The 16,311-nt window shown below is 43.7% G+C and overlaps 1 protein-coding gene across 5 annotated transcripts in view; it reads left to right on the top strand.

The window, feature by feature from the left end:
• The window catches only part of NLGN4X (neuroligin 4 X-linked), a 258,721-nt gene that overhangs the window by 39,637 nt on the left and 202,773 nt on the right, over positions 1-16,311 (top strand). The window lies entirely within an intron of this gene.

Below are 16,311 nucleotides of genomic sequence, written 5' to 3'. Positions count from 1 at the left end.
ATGTTGTTATGTGGAAAAGCCAACGCCACACAATTACACCAAAAGGTACTAAGAGACAAATGCATTTAGTCCATTAAACCACAGTTATAATGTTTAAACACACACACACAGCTAGAACAATGAAGTGTGCTAATTGTCGAACTCACAGCCCCAGAATCTGGATAACTTGGCCTTTAGTAAGGCTTGATAAACATTTGTTGAATGAGGGTGCGTGTGTGAATCCAACTTCTGTTCTTTCATAGTGTTTATCAACTTCTTTATTACTTGTGTAAGAATAACCCTAACTCAACGAGCAGACAGACAAGGTAAAACTGTACTGGATGGTGGGACCACCCTACTGTAGACCCTGTCCTACATCCTAACAGCTTACAGGAAGCCACTGGACATCTCACCCAGGTGGCATGCCTTGGGGCAGGGAGGTTGCATGGTCAGATGTGCCTGATGCAGGGGCGATTCTGAGTGTTGCCTGGAAACATTCTGACGAATTCCAAAATGCCTTCCTTGGCCTCCTAGCCTCCCCACTTCTCCAAGCATTTCTCTCGCTACGGGGACCATCCATCTCTGTGCTTTTTTTGGTCTCTGCACGTCCCTATTCTTGAATGCTTCTTTCTAGTATTTACTGTTCCAGCTCGCACTCGATCACTGGGATGCTAGGTCTTGGGTTGACTTGTCTTTTTGTCCAAGGAGACTCAAAGCCCCTGAAAACACAGGCGTGTTTTTGCCCAGCTTCACCTGAAATAGCACAGGCGTTCCATAAGCTCTGTTAGAGAAATGCACGCACTGAACTCAGATTCCCTTTCCAGCTCTTTATCAAAAGAAAAGCACACATGCCACAGCCTCTATTTTCAAGACCCGGCGTGGGATGATTTTGTTCTCCTTTGTACTGCTGCAACCATGTGAAATTCATCCCTTTTGCTCCCAGCCCCACCTCCACTCCTAGTAATGAGTGTGTCCTGGAGTACCTGTTGCTGAATTATTAAACGGTCCTCTCCGCCGCTCGCTCATAAAAGAGCACATTCTTTCATCACAGGGTCCTTATCCCTCAATTTTTTTTTTCTTCCCGGAAGCCACTTAGAGATGAAGACCCACTTTAGAAAATGGGTTGATCTTCAGAACTAGGTTACAGATGGCAACAGTTGTAGACATGGTGACTGGTGTGTATTTCTGTTAGGGATTGTTTTTCTGGATGGAATGAAGGCGAGAACATGTCGTATAGCAGTTTATCAGCAGGGTTTGTGTGGTTTGCAAGATGAAGATGGTGCTTTCTGAGAAGGCAGGCATTTAGAACGTGGGCAGGATGTTTACTGAACTTCCTGTAGGATAAAGTAATTCACAGATTCACCAAAACGTTGTCCATCTGCAGTCAGCACTGACAACCGTACCAAGTATCTTCATTTTAGTAATTGTATGTATGAAGGAAAAGATTCTGTGATTTGATATTTAGTTTCCCTGACGCTACAGTAACAAAGCAGAAAAGTCAATAATGAACAGAAGAATTCAACTTCAGTAGTTCAGGTCATCAAATTTTGGAGTGTGTATGTGTGTGTGTGTGTGTGTGAGAGAGAGAGAGATTGCGAGATTGCCAAATCGGATAAGAAGAGATTTTACAGAGGCTAGCTCTTGTTAAGAGCTTTCCATTACATTAGAGGTTTAACTTGGTTGTAACACCGATGGCGTATGTCAGGGAAGATGGGAGGATGTGGCTTAACTTAAGTCAGCAGCATCTGGTAATGACCCAGATGGGAATGGGTCAACAGGACGCTTTTGCCTCAGGCTATAAACAAGAGCTGAGTGTTGGGATTTGTCTCAATAATGAATTCCATCAGTAAATGTATATTCAATAAATAAGCAAAAGCGACACATATCCTGCTGAGACTATTCTTTCCTACAGGCTTCTTGTCAAAAGCAGTTTAAAGTCTCTGAAGCTTTAGATTGTGAAACAGGGGAGAAGAAACCGAGGGCATATGAAAATGCTGACCACCTTAAGATTCATAGGTTTAAGAGAAGCAGCTCTAATTCTGTGAAAATCTGCAATAGCTCAGATCTGAGGGGAGTCTTCAAGTCTATCTGTTAATCGTATCATAGGTATTTTTTGAGAACCCAAGCATGTCCCAACCTGAATTAAGTAACCCTTAGTGACCTGGTCAGAGCCAGGGTGTTCAAAAGGACCCTGATGATGCTAGGTGCTATAAATGTGGGTCTTTTTTATTCTTTCAGAATTTGGGATTTATTGCAAAGTTGTAAATTCCTCTAGGTTTTTTTTTCCTGTAATACTTAGTAAGTTTAAAAACCTGAACCACCGATGTCCTTTATAAATACTTTTTTCCACTACTTTCTATTTTTAGATTCTTCTTTTCTACTAAAATATTCAAGTTTAAAGACATATGTTATATATAAATTGAAATATAAAATTGAAGTATATTTCTTTTAGGTTTTTAGGTATGTGAATTACTTTCCTGAGAAAACAAACTATGTAAGAATTACACTCCTGAGAAAATATTGTCAAAAATTGTTTTTAAACTTAACTTTCAATTCTAGTTTTAGGTTTACAGAGTTGTTGCGGAGACACAGAGTTTCCATATACCACCCTGGACTCCCTTATTATGAACATCTTCTAGTACTAAGGTACATTTGATACAACTAGGGAATCTGTGTTTATACGGTGTCACTGACTGAAGTTCACACATTTTTCAGGTTGCTTCAGTTTTCATCGTTTATGTGGTTCTGTTCAAGGATCCCATAATACATTTAGCCTTTATAGCTCCTTAGACAGCTCTCGGCTGTGACAGTCTCTCCTTTGCTTGTCTTTTGTGACCTTGACAGTTTCGAGGAGGACCGATCGGGTATCCTGTAGCATATCCTTCCATCAGGGTTTGTGTGATGTTTTCCTCATGCTTAGACTGGGGCTGTGGATCTGCAAAGGAAGCCCACAGAGGTGCACTGCCCTTCTGGTCACATCGCATCAAAGGGGTATACTGTCCTCAACACGACTTATCGCTGATGGTGTGACCTTGATCACCTGGCTGAGGTCACGTTCCTCAGGTTCTCTACTACGACGGGACTTTTCCCCCTTTGCCTGCTGTCCTCTTTGGAAAGAAGGCGGTAGTGTGCGCTCCACACTTCAGGAATGGGACCTAATGCTCTCTCTCCTTGAGGACAGAGTATCTTCACATGAGCTAAATCATTTGAAGTTCTGCTGCCTGAGAGATGTGTCCGTCTTCCCCCATTTATTTATTCAATCATTTACTTCTGCAAAGGTGGACCCAATGGATATTTATTTTATACTGGGTTATAATCCAGTATTGTGTTATTTATCTACAGCAGGTTTTAGGAAATAATCTGGAAACGAAAATTTTTTATATATGTATATTTTTTCTTGTCCATTATGGTTTATCATAGGATATTGAATATAGTTCCCTGTGCTGTACAGTAGGACCTTGTTGCTTATCCATCCTATATGTAACAGTTTGCATCTGCTCATCCCAAACTCCCCACTCCATCCGTCTTCCACCCCCCTCCCCCTTGTCAACCGCAAGTCTGTTCCCTGTCTCTGAGTCTGTTTCATACATGAAGTTCATTGGTGTCATAGTTTAGATGTGGTTAGAGTTCTACAGATCCCCAGCATATGACATTTTATCTATGATGAATTTAAGATCTAATGGCGTACGTTAGGTTACGGGTGTCTTGGACTTGAGTGCGCTTTCAGATATTTTTTCTTTCCCTGAAACACAACCACATGAGGAAATCAACAGCACTTTGTAAATCACAAAATAACAGTTGGGAATGGCCCCGGGATGTGCGTCGCGACCTCTTCAGGGCTTTACCCCTCTTGTGGGTGTCATGAGGTGCTTGGCTTTGTTAAGTGGAATAAGTACAGGGACCGGCCCGCCTCCCCACTTTTGAAAGTCCACTTTACACCACCGTGTTTTTACGGAAGACCTACACCAGAACCTGTTTTCGGTAACCTAAAGAAATTCGAGGAGGATTTTCAGTTTTGAAGAGAAAAGGCGAAAAGCAAAATGGCCTTCAGCGTGAGCAAAGAGGCAGCGTGCTCCCCAGCAGCCAGGGGGCGCCGCCGAGCACTTTCCCCGGGGACCACACTCAGCGTCTCCGTATCCCAGCATCCAGCCGCCATAACCTTGAACTGTGTCTGTGAACGTCTGTGCTTTGCTTGGGTTTTTCGCGTGCATCCCTGAGCAAGGTGTGTCCTGAGGGCCTTGCTTCTTGGCTTTATGCCATTTCGGGTTCTGGAAGGTTCCATAGGCGAGCTCTACTTTTGGAGAGTGGAGGAAACCTGTATCTCCGCTCCCACTTTCCCTTTCACTTCTGTTCCCAATCCCTGCAACCTCTTTATTCAGAATTACACCCAACAGGAGACCCTCGAAGATTTGGGAACCATGACTCCCAAAGGCACACGGAACCTCTTTCTCTTGGCTAGACACTAGGAGCACCTCCAAGACCGAGATCAGCATTTCTTTCATTCTTTCTTGCCAGCATTTTTGCCCAGATGTGCTTCTCCTAGTGAGACTGGTACTTCTGACTCTTCTTACCTCTGTAGAACCCGGGCTTTGAAGATGATTCTTTTCACTGCTGCTTCGCTACTTCAGGATTCTACAGTTAAATATATTTCAGGAATGAAGGTTCCCTGTGGCTAGAGCAGCACATTAGGAAGTACCAACCTGCCAGGGGTACCTGCCAGTAAGGTGGGAGCCCAGTTATGGGGGACTCAGAGACACCCAGGACTCTGATAGCTCAGCTGTACACATGCGAGGGTCCCCAGCATCCTTCCTTGTGAGCCTTCACTGTTGGTGGGCAGGATTCTCTTGCGTGGGGGGTGTGAGGGCAGAGGGACCTCGGCTGGCAGGGGAGAGCACTGCGGATGCCTTTCCATGCCAGGGCACTCTGGAAACTGTTGTCTACACTGCATCCTTCCAGCTCCCTCTAACCCGAGATTTGCTCTTCACCTGTAAGCGAAGCTTCTGGCCGTGCCATCTATCTCAGCAACACACCTGTCTGCTAATAGAGATATTGCTGTCATTCCCCAGTGGCTCGTGGTCTCTTCCTTGGGGCTGCACGTTTCCCTTTCCATGTGGCTTGGCTGAAGAGAGTATAGACATCCACAGCCCTGCATGTGGTGGAGTGAAACCTGGGACTTTTCCTTTTCTGCTTCAGAAAAGTGTTTTCTCTGCTGCTTGAGTGGCCAGACCCAGGACACGTCTACCCATCAGGGGGTGCTGGAATCTTACCTGGCTTAGTTCTGAAACCTTCCCTTTGGGGTGTTACTACTCTCTTTAGGAGACTTGTTACCAACGGATCCGGAAAAGGTTCGCAGTCACAAAATAAAACATTCCTTTCAAAAGAGAAATAGACAGTAGATTTAGCTACGGTGTTGGCACGTTCTACTTCTTTTTTGCTTGGGGGAGGGTGGCTTTGGCATCATTTTTCACCCAGACTGCTTAGAGAATAAACCCAAAGTGCCCGTGTCATCAACGCACATCTGATGTTTGCCGCTATTGAGAGTCTGGGTTTGTAATTGATGGGCCCAAAAGTTAGAGATCAGGAGACTGAAGAACGAATCGATGAATCGATTCCTGCCTTCTTTTTGTTCAGTAGGATTAGCCAGACAACTAATACAGGAAAACCTGTTGATATTTCCCATCATTACGAAAGTTGGGTCCTGTCCTGTCTAACCCCATCCTCTATGTACTTCTTGCTTTCCTTCTATTGGCTTCACCCTTACATAACGCCCATCTTTTATGTGAGTCAACGCTTTGGGCCACACGTACAGTATGCAGCCAGGTGTTAACTTGATTTTGGAAGGTCTATAACATTGTCATTGTGTTGCATCGGGTGTTAGAGTTCTTGATAGAAGGGAAGAGAGACAGTAAATAAATACTAGTTTAAAACGAGGTTGGTCTCATGCTGCTTTTAAAACAACGATCTGCTTGGGAGCAGCTAGTAGCCACATCTGAGCTGATCTTGGAGACAGCCTGCAGGGCTTCCTAGAGGAAGAACAATTTTGGCCAAAACCTGAGAGCTGAGAAGGGATGGGAGTACCAGGCAATAAACACACACACACACAAAATTCTGCAGTCAATACCTTGGATGGTCTGGAAAAGGGACTTCTCCATCTAAGCATTATGTTTCCTCTGCTCTTTTGTTTTAATTTTTTTTTCTGTTTCTTTTTAATTAAAGATTCTTTAAATTCTAGAGTGCTTTACAGTTTTTAGAGGTTTCACACACGATTTCATATAATCCCATAATAACTATTTTTTTCTCCCTGCCACTGTCTGGCCCCTCCCTCCTTTCCTCTCCCCAGGGGTAACTACTCGTTTTTCTCCATCTCTGTGAGTCTGCTTCTCTTTCATTTTATGCACTAGTTTATTCTATTTTTTACATACCACAGATAAGCGATATCATATGATATGTCTTTCTCCGTCTGGCAGACTTCACTTAGTATGATCATCTCTAGGTCCATCCATGTTGCTGCAGATGGCATTATTTCATTCTTTTTTATGGCTGAGTAATATTCCATTGTCTACCTGTACCACATCTTTTCTATCCATTCATGTGTCAGCAGACATTTAGGTTGTTTCCATGTCTTGGCTGTTGGAACTACTGCTGCTATGAACGTTGGGATGCATGTTTCTTTTTGAGTTAGTGTTTTTGGTTTTTTTGGACATATAACCAGGAGTGGAATCCTATTTTGCACACACACGCACTAACAGTCTTTTTAATGAAACAATGACTCCCAGTGCAAGTTCCACAAGAAGTGAACGTACGCTTACATTTTAGTGAAAACTGGATTTGCCCGGAAGTTCAATTCAAAATGAGACTTGGGTGTTTGACGTGGCTACGTGGCTGTCACTTCGGAAATCCAATCCTTCCTGATTTTTTATTTTCATGGCAATACAGAAAATGCTGACTTGAAGAGTAGGTTCTCAGCCCAGGTTCCCCTAAAAGCAGAAGCCTAGGGGAAAATGTTGTACGAGTTCATTGTGAATAACATGTCAAGCGTAGCAATGAGGGACCCAGCGGCCTGAAGGACCTTCCCAGGGGAAAAATGGAGTGACCGTTTCCTCAACAACTTTCCTCTCTCGTGAGTCCACTGGGGGTGATCTCCCCCAAGCCTGTTGGGCAGTGGAAGTAGGTTTCCACGGGGGTTCCCTGGGAGTCATCAGAGAAACCTCAGGGCGTGAAGAGAGAGACAGGTTTGCAGGTGCGAGATGAGTTTGCACCTCCAGAAAGCTGGCTGAAGCCTGGGCAGCCTCGGTTACCACAAGAATGGCTGAGAAAAGCCGGGTGGCCAGGAGGTAACCAGTGCACCTCTCCAGTGAAGCCAGAACTGCTTGCTGTGGTTGAGTGAGGCTCAGATGTATCAAAGTCTAATCGATTCTTTGTGTCGAATTCAAGCTCACCGTAAAGATGCTTTGTGTTGAGTTCACGCTCATTACTGACTTGTCCTTAGACCCGCGGGCCCCTGTGTGAGTCAGGAGAGGCTAAACGATAAATCCACACTTCAGAATTTAGGTCGTTCGAACCACAGTGACTTCTAAGAATTCTTCAGTTTCTTCCAGGTATCTGCACGTGTTTTCAATGGCGATTCTTGGATCTGTCACCATAGCCTTCTGGTTAGGGAAGCAGTGCTTCTGGCCCTGGGAAGTCCCCAAAGCAGCTCCATGTTTTAGACAGTGAGAAGATCAAAAAAGCCTATATGAGAAAAAGAATGGATACATGTCTATGGATCACTGAATCACTTTGCTGTCCACCTGAAACTAATGCAACATCGTTAATCCACTGTACTCCAATAAAATGAAAAAAAAATCAAAAAATCTTCCAGTATTTTAGCAGATCCCTTGACAGAAATGAGAGACAGCCTCACTTTGAAGGAGTGACTTGAGTATATGCCCAAAAATAGTAACCAAGCAAGCCCAGCCTTAGATAAACTCCTTCCTTTCAAGGTGTTCTAATTTCCAGTTTGTCCTAAAGAGAAATGAACGTTCTGCCTGAAGACGGGATGTTTCACATGTCCTCAGAAACGCCAGGAACCGCGTTTTCTGTTCCCATTGCTTGTCACCGTCTCTCGAAGGAATCAGGGCCCCGATGAACTGACTTTCAGGGCAAGTAAACAAGGCTCTTTTGAGTCCATCGGTGCTGACATAGGAGGAGATGGTCTTAGGGAAATCAATTTCCCAGTGGGCAGCATGGAAACAAGACGTGATGGGATGTAAACTCTGGTCTTTTTTTTTTTTTTCTTAATTGAAGTATAGTTGATTTACAATGTTGTTTTAGTTTCAGGTGTATAGCATAGTGATTCAGTTATGTTGTATTTTTTTCAGGCTCTATTCCATTATAGATTATTACAAGACATTGGATATAGTTCCCTGTGGTATACAGTAAATCCTTATTGTTTATCTGTTTTAGTGGTGTGTATCTGTGAATCCCATACTCCTAATTTATCTCTTTGCTGACCGTAAGTTTGTTTTCCATGTCTGTGAGTCTGCTTCTGTTTTGTAAGGAAGTCCATCTGTATCCTTTTTATAGATTCCACATATAAGTGATACCATATGGTATTTGTCTTTCTCTGTCGGACTTACTTCACTCAGTATGCTAATCTCTAGGTCCACTCATGTTGCTGCAAATGGCATTAATTCGTTCCTTTTTTATGGCTGAGTAATATTCCATCGCATATATGTACCACATCTTCTTTATCCATTCATCTGTCAGTGGACACTTAAGTTGCTTCCATGTCTTGGCTGTTGTAAAGAGTGGTGCTGTGAACATTGGGATGCATGTATCTTTTCGAATTAGCGTTTTCACCTTTTCTGGATATATACCAAGGAGTGGGATTGCTGGATCATATGGCAGGTCTATTTTTAGACTTTTAAGGAACCTCCATACTGTTCTCCATAGTGGCTGCACCGATTTACCTTCCCACCAACAGTGTACAAAGGGTCCCTTTTCTTCACACCCATTCCAGCATTTATTATAAGCCCTGGTCTTCTGATTCCACATCTAGTTTTCTGGATGCTGCTAAAACGTAATCACAGAGAATAATGAAAATATTACTATAACAACAAGAGCGACATCAGCTACCATTGCTCCAGGGCTTACTGTGTTCAGTACACTTATAACCTGGGGAAGTTGGGGATCACTCATTTCCGTCTATTTGAACGATTAACCAGTGGTTTGGGGTCCTCTGCTACGTGTGTCTTGTCCTTTGCGGAGGTGAAGTTGAGGCTCAGAGTGGTCCTATGTTCTGTCCAGGGACTCAGATGCAGGAAGTGTTGAGGCAGGGATAACTGTGCCCGTGACCACTGCTGCTTCCCACCTGTGTGTGTGTTTACAGCATGATTGGAGAAAGTTCATATGGCCTAATTAATTATTCATATCCATCATAACAGGTCCCATGCAGCGTGCACGGCTTTTCACTGTCAAGGTGTTAAACCAACTTCGATGATCCTAACCTAAAGCCCTTTTTCTAAATGGGATGTTCTTGGGTGCTTACTTTGCCTGCTTTCTTAGGGCTGGCCCCTGGAGATCAGGAGATATATACCTCCTGAGTCCCTTGTGCACAATTTGAGATCAAAACCCGTTCAAAACGTGCAAATGATCTTGTAACTCATTTAGGGCAAAATCGACCTGACAGATGTCAATTAACGGTCTTTATTTTCCAACTTGTGGTGGACATTTAGATAGTTTGCTGTGGAATTAGTAATGAATTTGATTACGGGATGAGGTTCCAGGTTCCTTTAGGTCTGTTGCAATTCTGCATGAAAAAAGTGAAAACTTCTAAATTCCCTCCTTTTCCCCCAAAGCATCTTCATCCTCAAGGGTTTTAGATCACCGGTGGTGGACCTGAGGTACCAGGTCCAGCGTCTTGGTGGTCAGTGGTCAAGTGGACACATAAGATGTGCAGAAAGAGGCAACAGAGCCTGGAAATCAGGCAGTAGCTGCAGTAAGAAGTCATATTTGCTGATTTCCAAAAGGTGGCAAGTAATGTGTCTCCCTCCCTGAGTTCTGAGGACTAATGTCTGGGCGGTGTTGATAGAACGTTTTGCCAGCTTAAAAATAGACGTGGCACCCATCAACGTAATGACATTTCCTTGTGGAGAAAGGTGTGGGATGAGCCTCCACGGCAGTTCACGTTGTAAATTAAGCTCCCGCTTCATTGTTGGGAAGGATATCCAAGGGATGGTTCTGGGATTCCACGGCAGTTAGAGCAAGATGCTAATTTCCCCATTCGCGTTGATTAAGAAAGTAATAACTTAATAAGACAGGTGAGATGATACTGTCGAAGCACCAAGGAGTGTTGGACCCACTTACATCTGTTCACGTACAATATTTATTTATTTCAATTTTTTTTGTTTTTTTCATTTCCCCCCCCCAACGTTTCTCATGAAGTTTTTCAAACATACAGAGAAATGGAAAGAATTATACAGTATACACTCATACACATACTCCCTAGATTCTGCAATTAATATTTTGCTATATTTGCTTATCTGTCTCTCCACAAACTGGCTTTTAAAAATGCCAAGTTACATGATGCTTACAAAAGGCACATCTGAAACAAAACGGCACAGGTAAGCTAAAAATAAGAGGATTCGAAAGTCATTGTTTTTTAAATTATTTATTGGAGTATAATTGCTTTACAGTGGTGTGTTGCTTTCTGCTTTATAACAAAGTGAATCAGCTATACATATACATATGTTCCCATATCCCCTCCCTCTTGCGTCTCCCTCCCACCCTCCCTATCCCACCCCTCTAGGTGGACACAAAGCACCGAGCTGATCTCCCTGTGCTATGCGGCTGCTTCCCACTAGCTATCTCCTTTACATTTGGTAGTGTATATATGTCCATGCCACTCTCTCGCCTTTATCCAAATACGTTGAAAACTTAGGTCCACACAAAAACCCACCCACCAATGCTTATAGCAGCCTGGTTCGTAACTGCCAAAACTTTGAAGCAACCAGGATGTCCTTCAGTAGGTGAATGGATAAATAAACTGTGGTACATTCACATAGTGGGATATTATTCTTTGCTCACAAGAAATGAGCTTCACTGAGTAAAAGAAGCCAGCCTGAAAAGGCAAAACTATGAAGAGAGTAAAAAGATCAGTGGATGCCAGAGATTTCGGTGGGGGGTGGGGCATAACTAAGGGGCGCACAGAGGATCTTTAGGCCATTAGTCTATTTAAAACACGCTAACCTACAGCCTTAACGCAAGACTTCTTTGAAGCCACTGTTTTTGGCTGTGGTTTGACTTCCTTAAATCACATCAGCTTAAACATTTTATTCCATATTCTAAGCCGTATATGGATAGACTCACACACATGAGGCTATTAGTTAAGTTCCTATAAAACGGAGGTAGACGCTTGCAGATATTTGTAAACTAGCGTTGATTAAATGCTCTAAAGAGATTCGGTCTTGTTAATCCAATTTCTGCTCCCGCTCACATGCATTATTGCTCCAGCTCAGGCAGCACACGTGTCTAACGGTTGTGTTTCGTGCCTACCCTTTTCGATCCACCCACTAGATCTGGTTCCGTTTCGGTCGGTGCGTGAGGGTCATTGATCCCGCTTCCATCCCCATATAAGTTGTTTTTTGTACCTTGCCCGCCATGCAGGTGGCTCAGAACTGTCTACCTACCAGTGACAGTGCGTGTCCCCCGGAAATATGTAGAGAACCAGGGATGATGGGACCTCTGGGTGTCTCCAGATGGTCTATCATCGCTCTCCCTTTAACTGTGCATTCTTCCTCTCTTCTTGTCCTAACACTAGTCTCACCATGTAAACATCCCCAGGAGAAAACCAGGTCCTGAAGGCATTCCTGTGGGTATCTTTCTCAGAAAGACCTGCAGGATGCAAGTGACAGAGAAGAGGAGGAAGGAAACAGACATGTGATGAATACGCTCAGATGTAACCCTCCCAGGCCAGCTCAGGGGTACGTGTAGTTAGAGATGACCCACCTGTGAAAGTAGCGAACAATATATTTCTCCATGTGTAATACTGTCTGAAGCCTTTACGGAACATTACAAAGAAAGCTAACAGCTTTCACAGCTCTGCAGTAGGTTCTCTTCACTCATTTGGAAACATAAGGTTTCTTCGCTGTATTTCTAGAAATGTGTAGGTACTTGCAATTCCAAGAATGCATTTAATCTGGTTATGAATACATAGAAAATAAATGTGCAATTATAATGGTTTGCAGAGGAGGTGAATTTTAGGATAAATGCTACAAGTTTCGGAATCTAAAGTGGAGATCTCTGTAGTATCTGAAAAACATTGAATAGATTTTAAAGTGAGTAGGAATGTATATACACACACACACACACACAGAGCACTCAAACACACAAACACGTACACGCATTCCCACATGCCTGCACACAGAGCACTCCTACACCCATTCCACTCAGACACAAAGGCATCCCTCACACACACACACACACACACACACACACACACCCCTTACACAGATACAGTCCATAACTATTGTTTTCTGATAGGCACACAATCCTGGAATAAGTGTAGTATACCAACCTTACAGTTTGGGTAGAAACACCCTGACAGTTCATATACTGTAGAGATAGTGTGGATTTCCCTGCAGTGCTGGACTATAAAGTATTAATGTTTAAAATTAAAATTCGATAACACTTTGAAATGAAATAATGACATATTAAGTGTTCACATTTTTTAAAAAATTTATTTTATTGACGTATAGTTGATTCACAGTGTTGTGTTAGTTTCTGCTGTACAGCAGGGTGACTCAGTCGCACATACATACATTCTTGTTCATCTTCTTTTCCATGATGGTTTATCCCAGGATATCGAATAGCATTCCCTGTGCTCTACAGTAGGACCTTGTTGTGTATTTGTTCTCTATATACTGGTTTGCACCTACTAACCTCAAACTCCCAATCCTTCCCTCCCCGACCCCGAAGCATTCACGTCTTGAAATCCAGTTTCACAGGTGTTGAGCTGTAGTGAGAAGAAGCACTTAGCAGGTGGCCTCCTGTAACTGTATCCTGCAGGAAAGCCCTGTGTCCCGATGGCGGACCACCTGTCCGTCCTGGTGACGGTGCTCGCGTTCTGCATCAGGGCAGTGTTAGACCTGGCACGGATGGTTCCGTCCGCTCTAAGACAGCTGGGCAGACGTTGCAGGCAGTGACATTGGGCTCGTGAACTCTCCCTGCTTCCTGAGTCTCAGACCATCCGGAATGACGTGTAACCACTTTTATTTTCGCCTCAGGGTCCTGACCCTTTTGGGGGAAGCGTTTATCTTGGATACCAGTTACCCTAAGCTGGATTTTCAGCCTCGAAGAAGGGTGAGGGAAATTTGGAATCTGTACCAACTCTCAGGAACTGGAGGGAAGGATCCATTAGAGTCCAGGGCGTCCTCCAGGGAGAGAGGGACACAGCGGACAAATCACCCGACCTCGTAGAGCGGGCGACCCCATGAGCTTCACGATGTCATTTTGTTTTCCTTTGTTTTGTGTCGATAAGTATTTTATGTGTGTAACCAAAGTAAGTAAACCTTAACATTCGCCTCAATGAATATCTACTCCCTTGGGTTTAGTATCAGAAAGCCTCCAAAGGAAGGGGCTTCGGAACACCCGACTCGTACCCCCTGGAGCTGAGCCTTGCATACTTCCGGGAAGTGCTCTCTCGTCTTTTCAAACCTTAATAATTTCCCAAAACAGAAAGTCCGCAGCTTCCTCAGACAGCAAGTCAGACCCGTACGTGATGTCAGCTGAGGGACTTGCTGATGATCACAGTGTTTACTTACAGAATTGGTTGAATATCTTGGCCCTGTCTGTCTCATAAGTAGCCTCTCTGCACGTGAATGAGTCTTTATACATGTACTGTTAATTTAGATGAGCACATGAGTTACAGGGCTTTGTTAAGTAACCTCGTAACACTCTATACACACACACATATATGATCCTGTATGTGCATATATGTATGTAAGTTTACATATATACTATATGAATACATATGTATATACAGGATTCTATATTTGCATATATATGATCTCATCTACAAACACAGGCATACATACGTCTGTGTGTATCTATCCATCCATCCATCCATCATCTCTATCATATCTATCTGTCATCTATCCGTCATATCTATCTATCTTTGTATCTATCTATCCATCTATCCATCTGTCTATGTATCTATCTAGGCATCTATCTATGTATCTGTCTATCCATCTATCTCTGTGTCTGTCTGTCTAGGTATCTATCTATGTATCTGTCTATCATTTATCTATTCATCCATCCATCCATCCATCATCTCTATCATATCTATCTGTCTATCATCTATCCATCATGTCTATCTATCTTTGTATCTATCTGTCTATCCATCTATCTCTGTATCTATCTATGTATCTGTCTATCATCTATCTATGTATCTATCTGTCCATCCATCCATCCATCATCTCTATCATATCTATCTATCCATCCCCGAATATTTGATGTGAGAATAAGATTACCGTGACAGATGTCACGTGAGGGCCCTGTGTCAGCCACATCAGCCTTCCTTTTTAAAAAGCTCTGCTGATCTTTGCTTTTCTTTTTCTTTTCTTCTCACTTAGCTGTATGCCCCTCTTCCTTTCAAATGCCCCCGCTGGATGACACAGTTTGCCTGCTGCCTGGGGCTCCTACAAGTCCCTTGTCTTCTGAAATACACTCAGTCTCTAGTCTGTGTCAGGTGTCAACATGTCAGTCATGGGGATGATGTAGAGTAGGACCAGGATGAAGGCATTCATCTTTCCTGAGAGCGAGCACTTTACTGTATGAGTGTGTCGTCTCTGCCGGTCCTCGCCAGAATCTACACTCCAAGGCGATAGGGTTTTGTTTTCTTCTTCAGTACCGTACTTGTGGCTCCTCGTCCATATGAAGTGCTTAATAAATATGTGTGGAGTGCACGGATGGATAAATGAATCAGAATATTGTCATCGCTGTGGTCTGGCTGATGTTCCTCTACCTCGATTCCCCTCCCTGCTTTCCAGTATCTCGTTCCCACACATTAAGACTGATGGCAGGACTTCCCTGGTGGTGCAGTGGTTAAGAATCCGCCTGCCAAGGCAGGAGACACGGGTTCGAGCCCTGGTCCGGGAAGATCCCACATGCCGCGGAGCAACTAAGCCAGTGTGCCACCACTACTGAGGCTGCGCTCTGGAGCCCGCGAGCCACAACTGCTGAGCCCATGTGCCACAACTGCTGAAGCCTGCGCACCTGGAGCCCGTGCTCTGCAACAAGAGAAGCCACAGCAATGAGAAACTCATGCATAGCAACAGAGAGTAGCCCCTACTCGCCACAACTAGAGAAAGCCCACACCCAGGAACAAAGACCCAACGCAGCCAAAAAATAAATAAATAAATTTTAAATAAATAAAGCACTCTTACTACTCAACAATACAAAAAAGACAAAGAACGCAAATTAAAGAAAAAAACAAAAGACTGATGGCCGATAACTCCTCTGTAAGATGCCTTTGCCAGCTGCTCCTGGGTAGAGATAGGTCTCCCTCCACTGAACTCCCATTGACTTTTATGTGCATCTATACGTTATGCTGTATTTTTTAACACTCCATCCTTCCAGATGATTACACCTGATTACTTGAAGATCCTGGCTTTGTTTTCATAAAACCAAGGCACAAGCCACTCACAGAGATTTTGCCCAGCACGCAGTGAACGAGGTGTGGAAGGCCTTCACCTGACTTAAAAGGTGTCAGAAACAAAGCTCAGAGAGTCTGATGAAGCAGGAATTTTTTCCCAACAAGTAAGCAGAGACAAGTCTCTTCCCTTCATATCGACTGCATCCCACGGTCCCCTGATCATTTTTCCAGCATCCTTTACTTCCTTCGTGTGGAAGTCTAAGTACTGCTGATTTATTCAGTTCAATCCAGGGCTGTAGATACTGAGCACTTGCTTTGCACAAGACATGCTGATGTCCATCATTCTGCATGATGTCACAGCGGGCGGGGGACTTCTTATCCCCATCTCCTTTGAAAGGCAGATGCCTGGTGATGGATTCATGGCATGGAGTACTCGAGGGAATGAGCGGATGTGTTCTGCCATCAGGGAGAGTGATCAGGAACCAGGTAGAGCGGAGGGAAGAACAGAATCCTTGTGGCAACCACAGAAGTTATGGGAGGAGACGAGCCAGGCTTTTGTGCATTTTTGTATATTCTTCAGAGCCACTCAGTGCGCAGACCTTGGTAGAAATTGATAAAATAAAACTTGCTTCTGTGAGTTTTCTGTCCCAGAACATTCCACCAGCTATAACCAGATCTGAAATGAACCCACGGTCACT

The sequence above is a fragment of the Phocoena phocoena genome, chromosome X, assembly GCF_963924675.1.
Source record: "Phocoena phocoena chromosome X, mPhoPho1.1, whole genome shotgun sequence".
Taxonomy (NCBI): domain Eukaryota; kingdom Metazoa; phylum Chordata; class Mammalia; order Artiodactyla; family Phocoenidae; genus Phocoena; species Phocoena phocoena.
This window is presented reverse-complemented; position numbering and strand designations above follow the sequence as displayed.